At 44.4% G+C, this 13,903-nt stretch overlaps 1 pseudogene; it reads right to left on the bottom strand.

Annotated features, from left to right (window-relative positions):
* Nucleotides 1-11,846: 11,846 nt before the first annotated feature.
* On the bottom strand, nucleotides 11,847-12,468 carry LOC142837560 (large ribosomal subunit protein eL19 pseudogene; annotated as a pseudogene).
* Nucleotides 12,469-13,903: the final 1,435 nt, after the last annotated feature.

Below are 13,903 nucleotides of genomic sequence, written 5' to 3'. Positions count from 1 at the left end.
GGAAACTGTAATAAAAAGCTTAGTTTTGTTTTGGTTTTTTTAAATCCCCTTGCCATGGCATACCTACTAGTGTGCCTGAGATTGAAAGGTGATAACAGCAAGGATTTGCAAAACCATGAAGATGCTCAGACTCACACATCCAGCCGAGATGCATGCCGAGTGATGGGTATGCAGCAAATGTTGAAAGTGCCATGCAATTCCTCAAAAGTGTTAAAAATAAAAACCTGCATACTTATAACCTCTTAATTTCATTTCAAAATGTGTACTTCACACATAGATACACAGAAGTTGAATGTGAATGTTCATAGCCACTTTAGTCATAATAGTCAAAAAGAAGAAATAATTCCAGTGGCCACCATCCCATCAATAAACCAAATGTGATGTGTTCTTATTGCAGACTAGTACTTGATCATAAGAAAGAGTGACGTACTAGTACAGGGATGCCTACTGACAGCATTGTGGAGCCCACCCATCACAGAGACTACATTTTCTATGACTCCTTTGTGGCACTCACGCAAGGTTTCCAGGGCCTTGATCTGCCTAGGAGCGGTTAGGGAATGAAGAATTGACAGACACACAGAGAGACAAAATCTAGGCCAGGTGGTCCACACTCTTTGCCGGAGAAATCGCAGAACTCAGAAAGTTCATCATTTTCTGCACACACTGTCGACACTCCCACTTGGTCCCCAGAAACGCTTTGCTGGCCTTCTGAACCCATGGAACAAGTGGAGGTCTCACCTGCCTCTGAGAATTTATAGGAAGTTGACCATTGCTGGAGAAAGGTGAGATGTTTTCTTCAATAGTGTGGACACTGGTAAGGTGCCCACTGCTCTATAAGTAGTTCCTTACTCCTGCTCCTAATAAAATGTAACTAGCCCTAATTATATCACTAGTCTACCAAGACAGACTTGAGTGGGATCATTTCTTTGTCTTGTCTTTTTGTCCTATCTTAGGTGAACTGGTGTTTGTTCCCCTCTCCTGGCAAAGTTTACACACCAAGAATCTTGAAGGCCTTCTGCTTTCAATACTTCTAGAGTTTGAAACCAATGTCCTTCTTCATGATAGGCTGTTCTGGGCACCATAGGATATTTAGATGAAAACCAGGTATTTAGGGCTATTTCTAGTCATAGTCAGATGTCCCCTTGGGGACAGACCAACACCAGTTGTGAACCACTGCCTTCAAGGGATTGAATCACTTACCCAGCTCACAGACAGGCCTGAGGGTTCCAGGTTTCCGGTGTTGATGCACCAGAGAGAGCCACCCTGGAACACCAGCATCCTGCACTCCATTCTGGGTGTCATCCGCTGCCTGTGAGGCCGTTTCCCACAGAGGTTCCTTCAGTAGTTGAGTTGAGGAAGCTGGGGGGGGGGGCTTTGAACTTAGCTTCCTTCAGTCCCATCCAAAGGGGTTTCTCTGAAGTCTTAGGGGCCCTCAGCAGGAATTCAGTCTTTCATAAGTAAGATCCAGGTTTTTTCATGTGGTTTTTTTTTTATTATTAGGCAGGTTGTCCCATTAAAATGAGAGATTGTCCTGTGAGCCACACTGTGGCTTGGCACTGCTCTGAGTTCTTAGACCCCAGGAACCATTTCAAAACAAAAACGGGACAATTATCACGAAAGAGGTTCTCAGGATCTCCTGCCCAGGTCACTTGTCACACTTAGGAAAGATCAAATCATTTAGCATAAGCCGTGGAAATGCGGGCCATTAATTTATTCCCTCTGAGAATCCCATCCTGATTTCCAAGGCGAGAGAAACCCATATTAATCCAGAGCAATTATGAAGGAGTTTCTCCAGAGCAATGCATCATGTTTCCCGAAATCAGGCTCATTTCTCCCTGAGTAGAACAAGAATGTCTGCCAACTGTGGAGCCTCGGAAGCTGGAACACCTTGAACAGACCTATTAAGACTCTTTTAGGGATGGGGGGGATGGTTCCCTCAGTACAGTACCTGCTGTGTGAGCATAAGGACCTGAGTTCTGATCCCCCAGCACCTTTGTAAAGTTCAGGCATGTCAAGGATCTCTGTAACCCTGGAACTGGTGGGGTAGAGACAGGTGGAGCCCCCAAGCGCGCTGAGCCAGTAAGGCTAGCCAATAAGTTATCTGTGAGAGACCCTGTCTCCAAAGATAAGGGAGGGCAGAATTTTGGAAGATTCCTGGTGTCAATTTCCAGTTCCCCACATGTAGGCATGCACACACACAGGTGCATATACATGCAACACACACACACATGTTTAAAAAAAAGACTTGAGATAGCATATTTAGAGTTCCATATAGACTTAAAGCGCTTGCTCTCGAATAATCAGAAACATCACATTGTTGCTCTGACTCAGTCCACTGGAATTACAAATACTTTTCACTTACATTTAGTTGTTTCTGTATGGATGACCCCCTTCTCTTATTGGGGGGATGATCAGAAGCCACCCATTCCCACCTCAGGAGCATGACTCTCCCCACTTGCCGTGCACACGGCCTATCTGCACTCTATGCGCTACCATACAGTTTGCCAGCTTCGGGAAAGGGGCTGGAGGTTGAAACACACAAAGACACAGAGAAAGAGAGACAGACACACGGACCTCTAAGTCACTGGTAAGAAGCCCCCTATTCAATAGCACCACAGAGGCTTATTTACCCAACACAGTCAGGTGGGCCAACAGGTGAAAACCTTATCTTCTGATCCTCAAGGCCAAGGCAACAAGGGCTCGTGAAGCAGAGCTGGTAAACAACTTTGACACAGCCTTTAGTAACTCAAATCAGAAGGAAAGTAAAGATCTCTAGCGGGGAAGAGCAGCTGGAGGCCAGGACTCGAAATGGTCCCAAGACCCACTAGTCCCATCTCTCCTTCTAATTCTTGCTTTTGATGAGCTGTGGCCATCCTGACCCCCCTTCCCCCACCATGGACCTTATTCACTGTGATTTAGTCACATTACATAATACTAAAGTGAACCTCTGAGTCACTAAGGTGAAATAAAACCATTACTGCTAAAGTTACAAGCCCCAAAGTCAAATTGGGATTTCACTTGTGTTTTTTCATCAAGCTAAAAACAATGGTACAAAGTCTACCAGCTGGGTCTCAGAGGGTAGAGGGTTCTCAAGCTTCCTGGATTGTAGACCTCTTCAGCAGAAATATTTCTTTTTAAATTTCTAATTACGTATTCAAATGTCTGATTGGGACAACAAAACCATTCATTCCTCTATTGGGTAAACATTTTCCCCTTTCCTTTATGCATAACAGAACAAAGGAGTGTCCAGCTACCTGAGTAAATCCTACACAGCCCATTGTCAGAAGTATTTCCTTCTCCACTCTGTCTCCAAAGTGACTCTGGGGAAAGATCCAATAAAGTGTTTACCGCGAGCAGGACACTTTGCAGGGTGTGATGTTTCCCCAGTCCAGCTGGGGGCGCTGCACATCCACTCGCCCCCAGGCTCCCTCTTGTCCTGACCTTAGAGGGTAGCTGACCTCCGCTGCCTCCTTCTTAATTTTTGAGCAGAATTAACAGGGAAATGGCGATTTTTCGAAATGGCAACTGGATAAATTTCAAGTTTAACACCATTAGCTCAAGGTATCGCATACAAATCACATAAGAGATAAGAGAACGAGCCTCAGGAATCCCAAGAATCCTCATGAACCTCTTCTGAACTTTGACTCTATTTGAATAAAATCCGCCACGGATTCATCATCTTCTAATAATGGCTGTACAAAAAAAAAACTATCTTCTCTAAACCCTGTAGTAAACGACAGAATCTGGAGTTAGCAACAATCTACTCTGATGGGCATTAATCACTAATCTCTTCAAGCTTCTGATGTTTCCTGATTGCTTCCCACTCTGAGCTGGCATACCACCAGCCATGTTCCCCATAGACTCATCTATTTGAAATGTTTGTCCCGAGTTGGTGGACTGTCTGGGAAGGATTAGGATGGATGGGCCTTGTTGGAGGGAGCGTGCCACTGTGGTGAGCTTTTTGAGGTTTCAGAAGCCCATGCTAGGCCCAGTTTTTCTCTCTGGACCAGATGTAAGCGCTCAGCTGCTGCTCCAGACCTTGTCTGTCTGTTGCTATGCTGTCTGCCACAATGGTCATGGACTCGCGGTCTGAAACTATAAGCAAACCCCCGATTAAATGCTTTAAAGTAGCCTTGGTCATGGTGTTTCATCACAGCAATAGAACAGTAGCTCAGACACATGCTTTCCTTATTCCTGAGTTAGGGTTCTCTAAGGGAACGAAACTGAGAAGGCGCATGTGTTAGGTAAAAGGAGGTTATTAGGTTGGCTTACACAGTGTGGTTGGTACTCATCCAACAGAGGCTATCTCATGCCAGGGAGGCTGAGAACCTGGCTGTTGGTCAGTTCTCATGGCTAGATGTCTCATCTGACCTAACCTAGCACTGAAGGCCTGAAGGACAGTTCCTGGAGAGTCTACATGGAAACCCTGAAAGAGCTGGTTCTAATAAAAGCAGAGGAACGTCATAATAATAGGACAGATGAACTTCCCAGCGAGAATGACAGCAAGCAGGCAAAAAGCAAAATTTCCTTCCCCCGTGTCCTTTGATCTGGGCATCTAGAATGGATCTTCCTACTTCAAAGAAGTTGACCAAGAAAAGTCCTCCGGGGGGTGCCAGGAGGCTTGTAGGTTCCAGATCTGGCCAAGGTGACAACTAAAGTCAGTCATCACATATCTATGTGTTTATTCAGCCAACAAAAGTGGTCACTGCTCTGACAGCGCCTCGCCTCTAGTGAGGTCGGGAGATGCTGATAACAGGTTTCTCTGAACTTCTTGCGTTTATGATCTGATGTGGAATGGGCAACAAGTTAAACACCTTCTGCATTCCGGTCTGAGTAAAGCACAGAAAACAGGCTGTGAGAGACTCACCCGTGATAGAGTCTCTGTGGACTCTAGAGAGGCGGTCGCCAGCTACCGTGGGGTGGGTGTGGCCAAAGATGAGCCAGAGAAGCCTTGTGTAGAGTGGTAATGTGGGGAAGGAAGAGGCTTCTACCTGAATGGTTGACGTGAATGCTTGCGTTTTAGTCCGAGTTGCCTGTGGCAAGAATGGCTCCCTGTGGCCTGAGATGCCAGCCCCTGGCTCTAGAGACTGTGCAGATAGGAAACAGCCATATTTCTCATTTAGAAGTGACACGATTAGGGTGCTCTGTAATCTTCCCACTGGCTTTCTTGGACCAGGCTTCTGGCGCGCTCTTTAAGAGGGTGCTGGTTAGACGGCATTCTCTTTGGCATTTGTGATTCTCTCTCTTGCTGCTAGCCAGAATATAAATGGGACTGCAGTAGCAATGGCATCCGTAGTGCTATCCTGAGGCAGCCTTGAGGATGAAAACCACATGCTTGGAATAACAAAGCAGAAACAGAGGCAGTCCTCTCTGTTGCAGGGGTGTCACATTAGCCCCAGAAACCCGCACCACCCCAGGCCTCATTTTTTGAGAAGAAAAAAAACCAATTGCTTGTTTTCTGAAACTATTATTAAATCAAGTTGAGAGGCGACTTGAGTACTTACCCCTGGGCCAGAGGATAATGTACAGTATGATTTCCCCTCAAGAACTAACTGTCCACTTCATTTTGGAGGCAGGATTCCTTCCTGGGCAGAAACTCCCCAATTATGCTAGGCTGTCTGGCCAGAGAGTTCCAGGGACCCACTTGTCTGCCTTCCCAGCCGTGGGACAAACACATCATCATATCCAGTTTTTCACATGAGTTCTGGTATCAGATTTGGGTCTTTATGTTTGTACTGCTCTCTACTCAGTTAGCATCATCATCAACATCATCACCATCACCACAACCACCACCATCATCATCATCCATCACCACCATCACCACCATCATCATCATCATAGTCATCATCACCATTATCATCATCATAGTCATCATCACCATCACCACAACCACCACCATCATCATCATCATCCATCACCACCACCATCATCACCATCATCACCACCACCATCATCACCACCACCACCATCATCCATCATCATCATCATCCATCACCACCACCATCATCACCATTATCACCACCACCATCATCATCATCCATCATCATCATCATCCATCACCACCACCATCATCAGAGTCATCATCATCATCATCATCTCTCCCTTTGGGGGAGATTACTATTGCTGTGATGAAACACCGTGACCAAAGGCAATTTTGGAAGGAAAGAATTTATTTGGTTTACACTTCCTCATCCCTGTTCATCACTAAAGGAAGTCAGGAAGAAACTCAAACAAGACAGCAACCTGGAGGCAGAAGTTGATGCAGAGACCATGGAGCAGTGCTGCTTACTGGCTTGCTCCTCATGGCTTGCTCAGCCTACTTTCTTATAGAACCCAAGACCACCAGTCCAGGGATGGCCCCACCCACAACAGGCTGAGCCCTCCCACAACAATCACTAATTAAGAAAATGCCCTATTGGCTTGCCTACAGCCCAATTTTTTTTTTTTTTTTTGGTTTTTCGAGACAGGGTTTCTCTGTGGCTTTGGAGCCTGTCCTGGAACTAGCTCTGTAGACCAGGCTGGTCTCGAACTCACAGAGATCCGCCTGCCTCTGCCTCCCGAGTGCTGGGATTAAAGGCGTGCGCCACCATCGCCCGGCTCTACAGCCCAATTTTATGGAGATTTTTGTTTGATTGTTTTAGTTTTGTTTTTTTGAGACAGGGTTTTACTATGAATCCCTAGCTATCCTGAAATTGACTCTGTAGACCTGACTGGCCTTGACTTCACAGAGATTCACCTGCCTCTGCCTCCCAAGTGTTGGGATTAAAAGTGTGTGCCTCTGACATTTTCTTAACTAAGGTTCCTTCCTCTCAAGTAACTTGAACTTGTGTCGAGTTGACATAAAACTAATCAGAATGGGGTTTTTATTACAGACAGCAGAAGTTATAAATGTCTAGGGAGACACTGACGGAAGTGAAGAAAAGTTCAGGCTTCTGCACGAGAATAGGTACAGCCTCAACTCAGAAGTAAGGGACCTGGCTAGAGCAGAAGGCCTGGAAAAATATTATTGAGCAGTGAGCAATATGGCTGCTGACAGAGAGGAGGCGGAGACTTGGGGAGATGGGAGTTTCACATGGCTGCTGTTTACACAGTTGAGTTCATAAACGGGTTTACAACAAACTTTCAAAGCATCTTGATATTGAAACTCAAGACGACCTGAAAACCCGCAACCGAATCACTGCTGAACTCTCACCTGTACTTCCAACAAACCGTGTCATCCACTCCACAAAAGGTTCCCAGCAAACTTTTGAATCAGACTCATCAAATAACACAGCCAGGCCCTTTGAAGTAGAAAAGCCTTAAACTTCAAAGGAAAATCCTGTTAGCTATTTTCCTTAAAATTTGAGTGTGCTCTGAAATATTCCATGGTGGAATTCCTGCTCTGCATTCCGAGTCCCTTCGAAGTGGAGGGAAATGGTCACTGTGGTAGTCGCATTCCCATCGGAGCCCTTTGTTAAGGGGAGGCTGTGCCCTTCGATAATTTGATGAAATCGAGCCAACCTTAGGCACATCAGTGTTAAAGGCATGTAAAGCCTTTCGGGGAATCAGGTGGGCTCGGGAGGCACTGGTGTTTCTGGAATTTCAAAACCGCACCCATCTTTGTGTGTCCCCACCAAGCCTTGCCTGGGCAAGCTAGCTGAAGTTCGGATGTCCCAGTCACTGAAGCTGAAGTGAATCTGCCTGCTGTCTGTGTGCTCTGCCTACTTCTAACCCTGCGTTGGACACTGTCTTTGTTTCCTCTTCTGTTGCTCTGACAAGATACCCAAGCAAAGCAACTTAGGGGATAAAGGGTTCATTGTGGCGCATGGTTTCTGATTATAGTTCGTTATAGCAGAGAAGTCATAGCAGCAGAAGTTTGGGGGGGGGGGGAGTGAGTCATATCGCATCCATAACTGGGAACAGAGAGCAAGGAATACACACATACTAGTGCTCCATTTGCCCTCTTCATTTTATACAGTCCAGGATCCCCTCCTTGGGGAATGGTTCCACCCATGATTAAGAAGTATCTTCCTAGATCAATTAACAGTATCAAGGCAAGTCATCGCAGACATTCTCAGAGGTTAACCTTAGTCTAGATAACACCTCAGAGCTATGCCCAGTCTAGTCTGTGCCCAGGGTCTCCTCCTAGGTGAGTCTAGGTTTTGTCAAGTAGAGAATCAGCAGTCACCACCCCAGACTGTGTCCCATGGCTGACCTCACTGGACTCGGTCAATCAACCAGGAAGATGCACACACAGCATATCCATAGAGCCAGTTATCCCTCTCCTGGGGTGGAGCTCACAATGATTTGGCGTTTTGTTTGCTTCTTGCATAGCGGCGATCTTCGCGGCATCACCTGGGGAACAGCTAAACACTTTGCGACCTGTTGGTGACAAACGTCTCCCGATGCCACCCTGAAGCTGTCACACTCATCGTCAGCATTTTTATCTAAATGCAGACATTATAGAGCAAGGCATTTCCTCATTCTGTGGCCTGAATGGGAAGTACTAAACAAAGGGAAGGAGACAGAGAGGCAATTTCGCTTGAGTCGCCACATCAAGAACTTGGGGAAAATGATAGGAATCGCTGACTGTTATTCTTGGCGTCGCCGCGGGACTGAAAAGCCGTTTTGTGCTTTAATTCTGTTGAGCATCCCCCTCATAAGCTGCGGCCTGTGATGCTGAACTAACTCTGTGAGCAGGCAAGATCAGAGTCTCAAATGCAGAGAGTTTTTCAGCCTAGTTGTTAGCTCATTAGTAGCTTGTGATTGGCCAAGGAGAGAGTGCAGAAATCCAGCCGACTCTACAAATGAGAATGTTTCGCTCTCAGGGATAATTTGGAGTTTTAAAGAATTTAGCGTGCATCAGGGTTGAGAGAAAATATGGGGTTGTGGGTCATGAAGGATTGAGTTAGAAGGTCAACCAAAGCCCAGATAACCCTGGGGAAAAAGCCGAAAAGGAACAAAGGAGAAGCAATACTTGAGTGACTTTGGTGTGTCCAACCTGAGACATGGGAGTGGCATGAGTCCCAGGGTAACCGTGCCTATGACCAATGCATGGGCCTTAGAATATGTTGCTGTCAGTCTCTCAGCCTAGCTGCTGTTGCTGCCCAGAGATTTCTGTTCATCTTGCTAGTACTTTTAACTCTCACTATTTCTCAGATTGTTTAGATAGTTTCATATTAATTATTTTGTCTCATAACATGAGACAAAATAATTGGTCAGGAGGAGGATGAATATATTGATTAATTTACACTAACTACGAGGGCTAGACTTTTATGGATAACCACCAAAAGAAGAAAAATGGAAAAACATCTTCAAAAAAATGCTGTTAGGTAAAAAATGAAATGAGAAAACCCATATAATTTATTAATAAGAGAAAACCACACAAAACCAAATGGGAAAAACATCAAGATGGAAGGCAGTGTTGGAGGATAATATAAATAAGGCAAAGCAAGCAATTTATTCCAATAAATAAGAAGGATGCAGAGTCTGTTGTCAAAGACATGGGATTTTACCATAGAAAGACACGATTCCCTATATGTACTATAGCAGGACTCACCAAAGCCAGGTTACAGGATCATTATAGGTGCAATCAGCACAGGAATACATATAAAAATTGATATAGACACACAATGGAATCCAATTCTGCTATTAAAATTACAATCCTACCATTTTTAGGAGAATGGTGCAAAGTCCTATATAAAATAAGCCAGAAATACAAATACCTGTTTTCTCTCATGTGGAGAATGGAGGTTAAAATAAAATTGTGTGAAGGTAAAAAGGGCAACTGTTAGGAGAGGAGGGGAGTCAAGGGAAAGAGGGTAAGAGAAGGAAATGGACTGAGCACAAAATCGGCTATTTACACATGAAAATGCCCCAAAATGGCACCCATTATTCTATACATTTAACACACACACACACACACATATTGATAAAAATCATGGGCAATTTTACTGATCTTTCTGACCTGATTTTTAAAAATTTGATGTGCATTTATGTAGAAGTTCCTAATACAGAGGCAAGTGACTGAAGAGTAAAATTATTAATAACAGAATTTAATGTTTATCCTAAACCAAAAAAAAAAAGCTGAGGTAGTAGTGTTAAGAGCTAAAACAGATTTAAGGTAAAGCTTCAAAATGCAAGTGTGATACACATCAGTCTTTCAAGAAGATACCCCAACTCTCAACTCACAGAGCTGACATCTGACCGTGTACAAACCTTAAAATATGTTGCTATCAGTCTCCCAAATTCCTTACTTGTCTAAAACAAATTAATAAAGAAACCAGTAATGATGTTACTGAGCAGCCTTTGATGTTGTCATGGTCCTCTATGAACTCCAGCAAGACCTCCGTGCGTTTATTTGGTCAGATTTTCACCTGATTGGCTTTTGGATGCTCTGTGCCTATCTGGAATACACGCGTTTTATCAGCTGTGTGGTTTATAAATACATTGAATGCTTTCCATTGGGGAGACAGAAGGAAATTTCTGTGTGTCCCAGATAGAGACTGTACAGACAAACCAAAGAAAGTCCAGCCTGGTGAGGCAGTGAGTTTACTGGGTCCCTTACAGGAGCTGGAGTGACTAAGAGGCAGAGGTACCTCTGAGAACCCGGAAGCACCTTCAGTACTAGAGGGCCCACCCGCTAACCGTTTACCTCGTGTAAATTCCACTAGAGAGTCCCATCCCAGTTGGCTGTTTACTTCTTACAGAACCTGGGGAGCCGAGGGGTCTCCTGAGAGGAGAGTCTCCCTCCCTCCGCGAAGGTACGTTAATTGACGGATCGCTGTGGGAGATCGCAGCTCCCTTGCTTCCAGACAGCCGAGCTTAGGTCCCAACTGTGAGGAAAGAGCTACAGAGCAAAGTATTTTCTTGCAGACTATGCGTCGTCTTTTCGATCCCTTAACATAATCCTTGCAAGCAAAGGATGATGTCTTCTGTGATATTTTCTCCGTGTTTTGTACTTTTACGGTTATAGCTGAGAAATCTTCTCTCAGTATGTGTTTATAAAAATTTTTTTTAGAATTTTTATACTGCCAGCGTTACATTTAGATAAACTATCCATCTCAGTTTGTTGTTGGGATTTGTATAATGTATGATTAGGTGCGTCCTTAGCTTGTAGCTGCGTTTTGATGGTCGAAGCATCCTGAACAATGCTTTCAATTGACATTTAAGGAGGCAGGGTCTCTTACATTCTTCCCGAGATGGCTACCCTTGAGTGTCCACCTGACTGGATCTAGAATCCCCCCGGGAGACAAACCTCTGAGCAAGTCTGTGACAGTTTCTAGACTGGGTGGATTGAGGACGGAAGAGCCACCCACCTACATGGGCAGCACCATTCCATAAACTGGGATCCCCGACTGAATAAAAAGGAAAAAGTAGCCAAACACCAGCATTCATTGCTCCCTGCTTCCTGGATGCCGATGCCTCCTGTTCCTGTTGCCAGGATGGACTGTATTCCTGGAAACTGCAGACCAGAACAAATACTTCCTTCCTTAAATCATTTTTAGCAGGCATATTGTCACAGTAATAAATAAACTAACTGGTACATTAGGCCCTAAACAGCACAGTATACAGAATTTTCACATTCACATAGAGCGGTTACCGACACAAATACATATAAATACGCTAAAATAATGCATAGCATGTTTTACGAACCCAAAGAAGTTTATAGATCAATAACAGATAGTCCCAAATATTTGTACTGTGAATATCACTTTTAAGTCACCCATTAGATAAAGAAAAAAATCATCATATGAATTAGGAGGTATTATTAATAAAATAAAAATGAAAACACCAATTATTAAAATTTATGGGTTCATCAAAAATAGAAAATCAAAAGAAATTCATAGCATTAAATGCTGATAATGTTTTTTTTCAACAAAGGCTTGTTTTATTTTAATGACTGATCCACCTGAAGCCACAGGCAGCCCACTATGTACAGACATGAAGCAAGCTTTATTTCTTGGTCTCTTCCTCCAGCGCCTCCCTGTGCTTTCTTGCTTCATTAGTCTTAGACCTACGAACCTCAGCCTGGTCAGCCAGGAGCTTCTTGCAGGCCTTGTCTGCCTTCAGCTTGTGGATGTGCCCCATGAGAATCTGCTGGTTTTTGAAGACATTCTCTTTGACATTCAGGTACACACTGTGATACATGTGGCGGTCAGTCTTCGTGGATTCACTGTATCTCCTGAGAAGTCGGCGCAGGATCCGCATCCTTCTTACCCAGGTCACCTTCTCCAGCATTTGAGCATTGACAGTACCCTTCCTCTTTCCTATGCCTGCCCTTCCATCGAGCCCAAGTGTTTCTCCGGCATCGAGCCCGGGAATGGACCGTCACAGGCTTCCGATGATTAGCCCATCTTTGATCACCTTCCAGATCTGCTTTTGGGAGTTTGCATTGGCGATTTCATTGGTCTCATTGGGGTCCACCTTCTTTTTACCACAGTGGAGGACGCTGGAGGCAAGCCTCTTCTGTGGCCTGAGCAAACTCATGGCTGCGGACGCAGCAGCAAAAGGAAAGGATTTTTAAAATCTCAAATTAGTCATTTAAATTCTTCCTTAAGAAACAAGAAAAAAGCTGGTCATCGGTGCATGACTTTAATTCCAGCACTGAGGAGGTGGAAGCAGGTGGAGCTCTGCGTTGGAGGCCAGCCTGGTTTGCACAATGAGTTCCAGGAAAGCCAGAGCTACCTAGAAGCCAGACCCTACCCCAAAGAAATTGGAGAAAGAGAGAGAGAGAGAGAGAGAGAGAGAGAGAGAGAGAGAAAGAAGCAAATTAAAACTACACAAGCAGAATATAAGAAAATAAATAAATGTAACAACTCAACCACACACATGTTCACAAAACAATTATTCATAAAGCCAAGATACATAAACATTGATATACAAAAGGATAAATAAATATGGTATAGGAAGATAATGTAATATTGTCTAGCATTTAAAAGGAAGTAAATTCTGACACATGACAAACACGAATGATTCTTGATTATATTAAATTAAATAAGTTGTTCCCAAAGAAAAAACTGTGCCATTCAGTTAGGTAAGGTAGAAAAGCAGAATGGTTGCCAGGGTGGGGAAGGATGGAGGGGGAGGAGTGGAAGTCCTTGCTCATTGAGGAGAGGCTCTGGGGACTAACTGCCCAGAATACAAAGGAACTTGGATGAACTGGACACTCAAGATGGTTAAGATGATAAATTTCATACTCTGTGTATTTAATTTATATAATGAAAAGTAAGAATATGGATCAGTGAGATATCAAGTGGTTAAAAGTACTTGCCACCAAGCTTGATAACCTGAGCTCAGTTTCTGGAGGCAGAAGGACAGAGCTGATGCCTCGGAGTTATCCCCCACATGTATACCAACACACATCTTAAACTTAGCAGAGTTTTCTTAACAATCCCATTGCTTCACCTTATGTGCGGTACAAAACCTTGCAGAAAGCTCCATCCACTTCTCTCTTGGCCTTTCTGATACTGCTGGCATCAATATAAATTTTTACATATGTTTTAGATGCCGTGATATAGTCTCATTATTATTGCTTCAAAGAGCAAATTATCTTTGAAATGTAAAAATTGCAAAAAGAAAGTCGTCCCTTTCCCCAAGTATATTGCTTCTAGCCTCCTGCCTGTCACCACAGACCCTGTCTAGCCTCCTGCCTGTCATCATGGTCTCTGTCTAGCCTCCTGCCTCTCCCCTTGGGTACCACATCTAGCCTCCTGCCTGTCACCATGGACCTTGTCTAGCCTCCTGCCTGTCGCCATGGACCCTGTCTAGCCTCCTGTCTCTCCCCCATGGACCTTGTCTAGCCTCCTGCCTGTCACCATGGACCCTGTCTAGCCTCCTGCCTCTCCCTTGGGTACCACTTCTCATCTCCTCACTTGTGCAGATCCAGATGCCCACCTGCCATCACATTCCTTCCGTCTAAAGG

The sequence above is a fragment of the Microtus pennsylvanicus genome, chromosome 18 (genome assembly GCF_037038515.1).
Source record: "Microtus pennsylvanicus isolate mMicPen1 chromosome 18, mMicPen1.hap1, whole genome shotgun sequence".
Taxonomy (NCBI): Eukaryota; Metazoa; Chordata; class Mammalia; order Rodentia; family Cricetidae; genus Microtus; species Microtus pennsylvanicus.
The sequence above is the reverse complement of the archived record's forward strand: the minus strand, read 5'-3'. Positions and strand labels throughout refer to the sequence as shown.